Below are 11,645 nucleotides of genomic sequence, written 5' to 3'. Positions count from 1 at the left end.
CAAGTGGGTATTTTATCGCTGAAATAGACACTTATCAAACACCTCACACTTACCCAATGCTTGTCCTCAAGCATACCAGATCATGTCAACAGTTCTTAGCTCTAATGATTTCGTGTTTACTAACATTTCCCGATCCCCCCTCATAATGCAAAGATTATCCGCCATTAACTCTCTAAGTCAAGAATTTATTCATGTTTAAATACACAATGTAACTACTTGAAAAATCTCACTAAATAAGCTTTTGACCATGTACATGAGAGATGAATTAAAATTAGCAGCACCCTCACAGAGGTCACTCATTGCACTCAAGTGTTTAAGCTATAATTCGTTTTAAGAAATCACTCAAGTCACAATCTAAAATGAAATTACCATAAGCTTGCCAATATATCAAATCTCCACCACTTAGTATGAATTCAAGACACTAAATCAAATGGACTTAAAACAGGGTGTAACATAGGTTAGGGGTAAGGTTTGGAAAGGAAAGAAGGAAGAAAGGGAAACCGAGAGTAGTAAAAATGTACATTCTACTCTGAAAATGGCCAAAATGGAAATCAAAGCTCAATTATTTACAAACGACTTGCAATTCTCAAACTTCATAATGAATGTTCAAGATGAACTTAAACAACTATAAACAGACTGAAATGAAAAAACTAACAAGAAATTTTTCTTTGTTTCTTTTTCTTCTTTTTTTTCTTCTTTTTTTATGCCTCTCACTTTTTTTTTTCTTCTTTGTTTTTCTGGTTTTTTTTTAATATAGAAAACCTTTGAACTAGAACAAGCAAGCTGCTATTTTGCAGACTAATGTCTATTTAGACACTTTTTGAAGCACAACCACATATAATATAACTAAAGGACTATTCAATTGGATCCTCATACTTTGGTGAACCTGTGGTTATTTTGAACACGGACATTGCTCAAAGCAGCAACTAAACATTGAATAAACTCAAAGAATGTACAGACTCTGAAGGCTAAAATGTCCCTGGCCAAGAGACTCGAACAAGGGTTGTGTCAAGAATGGGGAAAAAGCTCAAATGTGGCTAACTAAAGGCTGGTACTGTTATTTTTTGTTAGTCTTGGGCAAGACTAAGGGTTCGAATTTATTTGAAATGGCTAAGAAAAGAAACCTACTGCCCTTATCATTTTTAATGTTCGAATACATCAGATATGGTCTCGAAATGCATAACATGGCAAGTTCTAGAATTTCAAACTAAAATTGGACAACACTCAGAAAAATAAATAGAACAAAATGTAATGTTTTGTTCTTGCATTTAGGCTCAAAATCTTTCCAAAATTAGGGATAAAAGTGGTGTTGCTTCATTCAAAACATCTTTTCATGCCATGGGAGATTAATCAAGTACTTCATATGCATATTTAAGGCAATTATGCAATCCTGACCTTTTGAAATCAATGACCTTACTCAATACAAGACTTAAGGATTTCAGTACTAAGTCAGAAACCTAGTTTCAATTGAGCGCAAAATAGAGAGCTAGCATTGGTAATTTTAAGGACGAAGCAAGGGGTGGACACCTTACACTAGACTCGAACATATTTTTTGATTTTTTTTCTTTTTGAGGCGGACACCTCACACTATTTCAGCACATATCCCATAGAATTAAACCCAATTTGACAACAGCAAAGTGCATATAATTCACTCAAAATTCAGCAGCAAGTTAGTACAAAAAACCAGAAACTTTGCATCAATAAACTCAAAAATCAACAGCATATTCAGAAATTTAATCCCAAATATACCAACACAAAATACAAAGTAAATCAGCATTTCTAATTAAATTAAAAACCCCTAAATACCTCACATTTAATTCTCGTATTGTCCTCAATGCGGAACAAAACATGATTATAGGATGAAGGGCAATAGAAATTAAATGAAAGAGAAAGAAGAAACTGCCCTGATATGAATAACCATTCGATGATGTAGTGGAATGGTGAGGGGTTTATCTGCATCGAAGTTGACAGTGACGGGTCTGATCGGTGCTGTGTACTGACTGCTACATGGGAGGGATGACGGCCTCCTTGAGTTGTAGGAACGGTGGAATCCGAATGGTGAAGGTGGAGTGTGGATTTTGATCATTGTTTGGTGGCCAGCGTCTCTTCCTCAATGGTGGTGGCAGAATGAAGTTAAAGGTACTTAAAGTACTTGAGCCCATATCTGTCCATATTTAAGCACTTGCTATCCATGAAGTTCCTGGAACAAATAAATAAAAGAGAAACAAACCCATTAAGAAAGAAGAAGACAGTACAAGAATAATCAAAATAAAAATTTAATGTAAGAATTTAAATCTAAAGAGTAACAGTTTAGCTCTATCAAAGCTAAACAATGGGCTGCCTCCCAAAAGCGCCTCTATTTAATGTCTTTGGCCAGACGTCTGTGATTTTACATTATCCAATTCCTAACCGTTCATCCTCCTTTCCATCCCAATCATAACTAAAAATATTTTCAAGATTGTTCGGGTTACTCATTTCCTGCATAGTGAAATCAATCAAGCCAACCTGAAAAACACAATGAAATTCAATTGGATATAAAATTATACCCTCTTGAATATCCGAATTTTCATTAGCCTTAGATGAGTCAATTGGAAAAAATTTCTCTGAATTTATGATTCAATTACTTGCACCCAAAACATAAAAATCCTTTGAATAATCTAACTCATTGACAACTATGTAATTTTTATCATCAACTACCTTATCATTTTCTATTATTTCATCTTCCTCTGACGCATAGTCATGAACTAAAATTGGAGTGGCTAAATTCAAAACAATTTCATCAAGGGACATACTAGAGGTTGATGAATTAATAGAATATGATTGATAATTATCTGAACTTGATTGGTTCCAAAAGAAATTGGGACATGGAGAATAATATGGATCAGAATTCCAACGGTGCTCATTGATGAGTTGAAGCACATGATCCATAATTATGAAAAATCACTCAAATGAACAAAAAAAAATACAAACCTGATTATTAATAAAATTAAAGCAAGTTAAACTAATCCCCGGCAACGGCGCCAAAATTTGATGGGTGTCGAATCCACCAAAGATAATTATAACTTCACAACCCTTAGTAACAGGCTTGCACAAGGGTAAGTAAAGGTCGAACCCAAAGGATTAGTACTGATTTAACTAAATTAATAACCAAGAAAATAACAAAATTAAATATAGGGGGCTGAGTAGATTGCTGAACTAAGTCAACAAAAATAACAAAATCAAAATCAAAATTTAAGTTTAATATAATAAATAAAGAAGATTTCAGCTAAGGGGTTCTCAGGCAAGGAATTCAATTAGTCTTGATCATTGACATATAAAACAGACTCTTATACACATACCAGATCAGTTTGGATTATTCTTTCTTAATATTAAACTAGTCAAGCACGACAAATAACTAGTTCTAATCAATAAATAATCCAGCCTCAACGGTCAAGATTCAATTTATTGACAACCTTATGAATTAGAAGAATCCGATCTTAGCCAACCGACACTCAGCGTAGACGATTCAGAAACTAAGTTATTTGTTCATTCGACTCAAATAAACCCAATTACTTTTGTATTAATGTCACATGAAAGATAATCTCAGGTTGTCAAATCTGAATCTATTCTTTCAAATACAAAACTAACTTAATTTATATTATCGATTGCTACTATGATTGGTTCGTTTAGGTAAAACTCTAACTTTACCAATTCAGCCATATGACAATCCAATTCAAAGAATGACCTGCAGTTATCATTCAAAGTGTGAATAATCAATTGAGAATAAATCCCTAAAATGCAATGAACAAATAAGCGTTAAGATTTATAAGAAGAATTAAAGCACAACAGTCTCACAATAATAAAGAAAACCTCCTTTGAATTAACCCTTAACTGAATGTAGAAGTTTAGCTACAAATAGCCATGGAAAACAACCTTTCTCTCTTGTGAAAGAGAGAACAAAATAAAAATAAAATCTAAACCTAAAAACTAAAAACGGAATGAAAAAAACTGAACTCTGAATTCTGATTATAAAACGGAATTAAAACTGAATTCTCATTAGAGATAGATCCTCTCCTATTTATAGGAGTTCTCCAACCCTAATTAGGAGATAAATCCAAACTAATTATAAAAAATAAATATTCTAACTTCCTAATACTACTTGACTTCTTCCTTCCTGATTTGTAGGCTCAAAACTCCTTAATAGACATCTGAAAACGTGATAAATTTGAACAGATTCGCACTTGACATATTTGGAAAGATTTCTGTCCGCCTGCTTCTTAGTCTTGGGCATGACTAACTCCAGTTTCGACTTCAGGTCTTTAAAACAGTTTCATATTTTATCTTTAACCAAATTAGCTCCAAATAGCCCCAATTCAGCTCCTTTCTTCAGAATAAGTCCCTGTAGAGGCATAATACACAAAACAAGCAATAAAACCCGTGATAACAATCAAACCGGCTAAAAAATAGCATAACAAGTGGGTATTTTATCGCTGAAGTAGACACTTATCATAGCCCTATCACAATCCACTTTGATCTAACCGACTTCAAGGAACTAACAACCAACCAAAATTACTTGATCAACTCTTTGTTGCTGCCCTCCAATAACCCAAAAGCCTTCTTAAAATTAGTAACTTGGTTTGGTAGCTTAAACTCAGCTAGCTTTCCCCCTTCCATATAACACTCATCAAGCATGAAGAAACATAAGTCATAATTGTTGGTCCCGTGTGATTAGTTCCAGGGGGGTTAGGAACTAATATAACTTTTTCGCTAATTAATCTTGCTGACTTAATTATTTCAATAAGTTGATTAACTCAGCTTTGGTCAGCTTGGCCGAACTTAGCATAAGACAGCTTTAGTCAGATGCTGACTAAGACTGTTTTACTTGAGAGTTGGGAATTGACACTCGCGTGGTCAGTTTCCAACTCAGCACTCCAATTTACTCAGTGTCAGCTTCTAACAGTTTATATGCTGAGTAAATATAACAATCAACATAAGCACATATATATATATTTGAGAGAGTTAGAAATTACTCAGTATCACTTATCCTGATTCGGCCTCTCTGCCTACGTCCAGTCCCCAGAGTCCTCCGGGCTTTTAGAATCCAATACTGAGCTCTTTAAGGGTAGAGCACAAACCGATTACAGGCAGTTGAATATGCAAGAGTACCTTCATCTATTCGTCTACTCAACTCCTACTAAGTTCTACAACCCAACACTTAGATTTCTCTACTACTAAGTACTAAATACCAAGTACTCAGCACTCACACTCTCAATATTACAATTGATCACACACTTGTTCCTTTTAAGACAAAGAACACTTTATATGATTACAAATAATCAATCTAGCATTTACACAGAGAATGGAAGATTTGGTGTAAGCTTTCTCTTTTGTTTTGAGTGCTTTGAATTTGTATCTTTCTCACTTGTAATTTTCTGTTGATCGGCGAAGTTCCAAATGATATCCTTGTCCCTTTTATAGTTGAAATGTGAGGAACAAATCATTTGAAATTCATTTGTCCGTTGAGTCCAAAACAGCTCTTTTGGGGGGACAAACTTCTGGTCAGCTTCAGATGTGCAGACCAATCCTGTCTCCTGAATCTTTCACACGCCAGATTTATCTTTTTCTTACAGACTTTGTCTTCTTGTGGCAGTTTGTCTGTAGCATAGAACAGTTGACCCATGCATCTTGGAATTTGGATTTTACGTAATTCAAAGCTACTATTATTGGTGCAGACAGTTGTCGAGTTTGTCTTTTAGTTTAACGGATCATTCATGTTGTCCTGACGATTACTCAGCTTCACCTCAATAATCACTGTCTTCGATTTTTACCAAGATCCATACTGAGTTCTTTTTCACTCAGCTTGCATGGCCAGCTTCGTTCTGTAGGCTTTGTTCCTTGGAGAAGACTTCTCCTGTGCTGAGCTTCGATTCACTCAGCTTCTTTGCTTTATTCTGAAGCTGTTATTCTGAAGACGACTTATCTTCTCTTATGCTGAGTTACTCTTTACTCAGCTTGTGTCGTGTTCTCATGCTGACTCGGTCCTATCTTAATCTTTATTTCTTTTGTACTTTATACTCACTATTGAACAAATGGATTAGTACAATTAAATCAAAGCACTTAAACTTAAATGATTTTGTCAAATCAAAATCTTGTGGAAAGGTGTTTCAACAATAATCAATTATACCCAACCATTCACCAAGCTTAGACAAAATATTATCGACTAATAAAGCCAAGATATACGACCTTAAGCTTTGTCAAGGTCCAACTTAAGCACTATGAAACCTTGAAGACGTTTCTTCTGCTTCATGGAATCAATGGTTTCCTGAAGCAGAATAATATTATTAGTAATTGGCTGCCCCAGAGAAAAATACTTTGATTAGCCCCATTAAATAAAACAAATGCTCCTGCTACAATTCACAATGAAGTTACTTGTCATTTTATAAAGCAATTACACAAGCTAATAGGCCAAACCTAAGATAAGCTCCATTGTTCCATGTTTTAAATGTACCATAACCAAGTCAAATTACCTTGGGCCTCTTCACAGCCATGTAATCACCTTCACGCATCTCCTGGAAGTGATGAGACATTCTTCCTTGTGGATACATCTAAATAGAACAATGTAAAATGAGTATGTCAAAATGAACCAGTTCACAGTCCAGTGAAATATACAACGTAATCAAATTATTAGCATTCCAAACAACAAGAATTGGCCATATCTGGATCTTTCAAAACCATAATATTTTCTCAGGTTCCCATAATTATAAATAAATCTGGGGCCTATAACACTGGACGAGTACAATATTACAAATAGAAATTAGACCTGCAACTTATATGTTGTCCAATTGGTAGTCCCAATTCTGAATCTGGTTCCGGAAGAGCAAATCTGAACTTAGCCACATTAGGACTAAGTTGGGTACGTTTAACAAGGTTGGACTTCTTGAACTGTTCAGGGTCCAAGCAACCTATAAACGTGTGAAAAGGTGTTAAAGAATTTGCAGATACAGGCAAACCGTAGAAGTTTTTGTTTCATATTAAAAGAGTCGAGCATTAAGTAAAAAAAGTAAAAAATGAGAAAACAAACACTTACATTGTAATAACCTTAATTTTAGACATTTTATAAATATATAGATATAATTATTGGTTAGTTTTCTCTTTAGTAAATAATCTTATACTTTTATTAAATAGAGTTTTTTTTCTTTAACCTAATAACTTTTACCAAATATACCCTTAGTCCTTAAAAAAAACAGCTTAGCATTGTATCTTAAAACAAAAGAAAGCTGTGGCCGCCGCCCTCCCTGTGTTGTTTACAACTTCAAAATTTCTATATTCTTGCTCCTTCAAAATCTTAATCGGTGGCCTTAGGATTGAAAAGTAAGTTCATGAAACTTTTATATTCTGAAACTTTTATATTTTGGATTCTATAATCAGTCTCTTGTATCCATACTGTCCTATTTCAATTAATTTAATCTTGTTCACCTGCGCACCACAATCTTGGTTTTGCTGTAACATATAATATTATTTTATTTTATTGTGATTTGAGAAAGAAAAGGAGATTTGAGTTATTAGTAAGGTGCTTGTGTATTTCATCATGAAATAGGATTGACATTTCTGAAACTTTGAAAGTGAGTAAAATTAATACAATTTTATAATTATTAGTTTTAAATTTGTCCCACTTCCTTACAAAAAATCTCTTTTATAATTGGTGGTTGAGTTTGGGTTTCAATTTTTTTTCATCTCTTTTATATATATAATTATTATAAATGAAAGGTTGAGCACTTAGTTGTTCTTTTTTCGTTTTCTTTTGAAATTGTTTTCTTTCTAGATGGTTTGGTTCTAATCTAATAAAGGTTAAAACTATTCTTATGGTTTTTCAAAAATTATCAGTTTATTATTTTGTGAAGGTTTAATTTATCATCCCCTAAAGTGTTAATTGTCCCCGTAAGTTTAGATATGATTAAGAATAGTTGCTCATTCTCCATTGTTATTGAACCAATAGGAAATTCTGATATTCCTCCTGTTGATTAAGAGATGAGCTGTCGGGATTTGAGTTCTGCTTAAGTTCTATGTGAGTGGTAATTATAGTACATGACCCTATTTGATTGAAATATCAAACTGAAAAACGTTTTATCAAAAATTAGCATTTGACTGTATATTTTCTTTCATAAAAATATATATCTTGAACCTCGTGTTTGCTAAATATCATCAGTATTAGAGCGTATCTTCTGGGAACAGGCCTTTATATTTGATTTGTTTTATTATCAGTTACTCTGAAATTATTAAAAATTGATTTGATATAATCTGTACTTTCTGATACGCGATTTATCGCAGTTATTACTTTTATTTTAGAAATCTGATAATTTGTTCAATCAGTTATGATTTTCTGATTTATATATGTATATTACATGTTTTCAAACTGGTACAACTGCTCAGTATATCTGTATCTGTTATCTGGCCTCTCACCGATCTTCATAACATTAGGATTTTGCATTTGTCTTCGAGTCATGATGTCAGTTGTCAGTTTTTTCGTCAGTTGTGTCAACATTAGAATCATGCATAAGGCCGGTGAAGGCAATTATCTGTTATCTGTATCTATTATTGGTAGCGCGCTTACCATATATCTGGCCCTGGTGGTGTGCAGTATCACCACTCTGTTACACTGTACCATGTGTTTTAAAGCTTTTGTCTTATTTTCTGATTATTCTAATATTTGATATCTTGAAAGGCTTCAGTGTTATGTTTGACAATTGATTGTCAGCATTTTGGAATTGATTATCTTATATTGCCCATTTAGTTTAACTGATTTTGAAATACTATATTTTGAACTATATTTGTAATAATTTAAAAGTATCAGCTTGCCTGCCTGTTCCCTTTCTGTTGTGTGCTATAGCTACTGCTCACTGAGGTTTTCGCTCGTATAGACGAAAATCTCATACCACGTTGAATCTTTCTTTTTCAGATTAAGGTCCATGTTCGTGAGATAACCCTTGGATTGATGTTGAAAGAGACTGATTAAGAATTTAGCTTTATTTTATTCTTTAGAGAACTTTGATTATTGAGGTTTAGACTTGCACATTTGATTCCTTTAAGGTTTATTGATGTAATTGAGATGAGTTTGATATTCTGCTAATAAATTTTGGAATTTTCAATTGTTCAGAATTAAGGCTAGCATAGATTAAAGTTAGTTTAATTTATGCGTCGGTCATGGCCTAGGTTGGGTCGTGACATACATGAGCAATTTAAAGAAAGAAAAGAAAACATCAAAATAAACTGATAAACTGAAACTACAGCATAACTAGCATGAGAAAGTGTTTCTCTTGTATCATATTCAATACAACATAACTAGCATACTGATTTAGAAAATTGCTGCAGCCACAACATTTTTCCCTTTTATTTTTTCCCTCTTTTTTGTTAGTTTCACATGTAAGGAACTATTTATAACCATGAGGTTTTGTTTCCCATGATTAGTTCATGATCAAACAACATTTTTTATTACTTTTCCTTTAATTCAGTAAATACATATTCCTCTTCCTTCAAAAATAATAGGGAAATACAATATTCATGCTTTTGAACTTAAATATTTTTGTTTCCATGGCCTTATAATCTAGTTTCCAAATGCTTGTGCCAAAATATGAGAAGTTATATGCCATTTTTAGCTCAACCACATGAATCCATTATTAATTAATATTTGAACTTCACCAATGCAAGTCAATCTGTACAATTTTCTAACAAATGTATTGCTCATATTTGAACATATAGAAAAAGAACTTATATGCGGACAGAAGAGCAAATAAAGGTCATAAATGAAGAAAGGATTTGAAATTTCATAGAGTAGCTACCTGTACTACAAGGCTCTCAGCTTTAATTTGAGCACTCAAGCAAACCCCCATCAAATTAATTAAGTAGCCTGTGAAGTGAAGCTATGGAATTTGATCAGTATAGTAAAAGAGTTGGATTTGAATGTGAAACCAAACAAAAGGTCTATCCAGAAAACTTCAGAGATTGACAGAAACTTTGTTTGAGTTGAAAATAAAATGAATGAAAATATTTGTTTGAAAGAAGAGGGAAAATACACAGAAACTGATGAAAGAGAAAATAAAGAATTGAAGCTATCTCACCTCCAAAGCAGTAGAGATAGAGAGAATAGAGAAAAAGAAGTTGAAGGAAGCTAAGCTATGGATTAAATGACAAGTAGCAAAGCAAGCATTATAGCAGCAAGATGAATGGAAAAATGCATTAATGGCGTCTGATATATAAGATTACGCCTTTGAATGTGCAAATGCAGAGTCCTAGATAAAGGTCATATTAAGTTCTATGGTAAGCAAAATAAACCAGCAATCCAAAGTATAACACATATCCATATTGAAAAGAGATATCTTAGGTCAATGAGCAATTACTAACCGAGAACGAAAGCCACCAATCACTCAGTCGTCAGATGCATCTGATCCACCAAGAGAATCACCGTGGCCGAAGGACAACACCATGGATAAGAGTAGATTCAATGCCGGAAGATAAGAAGGAAAACGGAGAAAGAGAATGAGGTAGTCGGAGGTGCAAAACACAACCATGGATGGTAACTGGTTCGATCTTGTGAAAAGAAGAAGAGTGAGATGGGAGGCGGCAGCAGTGGAAAAATTAACCCTAAAATCCAAATTTATATTTAACTTTTTCACATTTACAAATTGACCCCAATTAATTACATATTACCCCCTTTCTATTTTATTAATTTTTAAATTTATACTAAAACTATTTGCGCCGGTCTTTTATAATGGGCCGATGCAAATAATTAAATTGATATTTGCATCAGTCCGTCTAAAAGGCCGATGCAAATAATATAGTTATTTGCATCGGTCCCTATTAAGGGGCTGATGCAAATAATCAATTTGACATTTGCATCGGCCCTTTTAAAAGGGCCGATGCAAATAAGGTAGTTATTTGCATCGGTGCCTGTTAGGAGCCGATGCAAATACTAAATGTCATGACATTTGTATCGGCCCCAATTAAAGGGTCGATGCAAATGGACCTTTTGCATCGCATTTTATAACGGCCGATGCAAATAGGTCGATGCAAATGACCATTTTTCCACTAGTGAATCTTTTTCCTTCATGAAATCTACCATGCATAACTGTAAGGTCAAAAATATGTAATCTGATTTTGCACAAGGAAAGACTTCAAATGACTTCACAACAGCACTAATGAGCTCATCTACAGTTTTTGGTGCTTCTTTATCTTTCAATAACTGAATGGCAGCAAAAAATCCAAGATCTAATATATTCAAATCAGGAGAATTTGCAGGTTGCTCAGTCAAACGAATGTCAAATCCACCTTCTGTAGCTGCTCGATGAAAATCGACATCATCATTGCTAATGTGAGTTTTAGCATTATATTGCTGAATACAAATTGGGCAATTCAAATTCTCCCTGGGCCACTTTTCCTCAATGGCTGGTAGTGCCTTTTCAATCAAAAAGAACTTTATAACTTGTCTATTAATTGAAGTCATTGGTTTTGTTTCCATAATCCATGCAGCTCTATTAATACTGCTTCTTTTGGCAGGTATTTGATCAACAAAAGGGAGCACCCCAATTTTCCCTGAGAAAATCTCATTTCTTTCTGTATCAAACCTTGGTCAAGCTAAAGCTACCAAAAACATAACCTTTCCGATGAAGTTC

The 11,645-nt window shown here is 33.8% G+C and overlaps 1 long non-coding RNA gene across 2 annotated transcripts; it reads right to left on the bottom strand.

Moving 5' to 3' along the window:
* Positions 1 to 1,666: 1,666 nt before the first annotated feature.
* Positions 1,667 to 10,605, bottom strand: LOC136205387 (uncharacterized). Of its 2 annotated transcripts, none has more exons than XR_010675926.1 (5): positions 10,378 to 10,605; positions 9,816 to 9,883; positions 6,800 to 6,941; positions 6,507 to 6,584; positions 1,667 to 2,200 (listed from the first exon to the last, which is right to left on the bottom strand). It is a non-coding gene; the product is annotated as an uncharacterized lncRNA (long non-coding RNA). The 2 variants fall into 2 exon arrangements; XR_010675925.1 differs by lacking the exon at positions 1,667 to 2,200 and adding an exon at positions 4,929 to 6,301.
* Positions 10,606 to 11,645: the final 1,040 nt, after the last annotated feature.

This window comes from Euphorbia lathyris, chromosome 9 (genome assembly GCF_963576675.1).
Source record: "Euphorbia lathyris chromosome 9, ddEupLath1.1, whole genome shotgun sequence".
Classification (NCBI taxonomy): domain Eukaryota; kingdom Viridiplantae; phylum Streptophyta; class Magnoliopsida; order Malpighiales; family Euphorbiaceae; genus Euphorbia; species Euphorbia lathyris.
The sequence above is the reverse complement of the archived record's forward strand: the minus strand, read 5'-3'. Positions and strand labels throughout refer to the sequence as shown.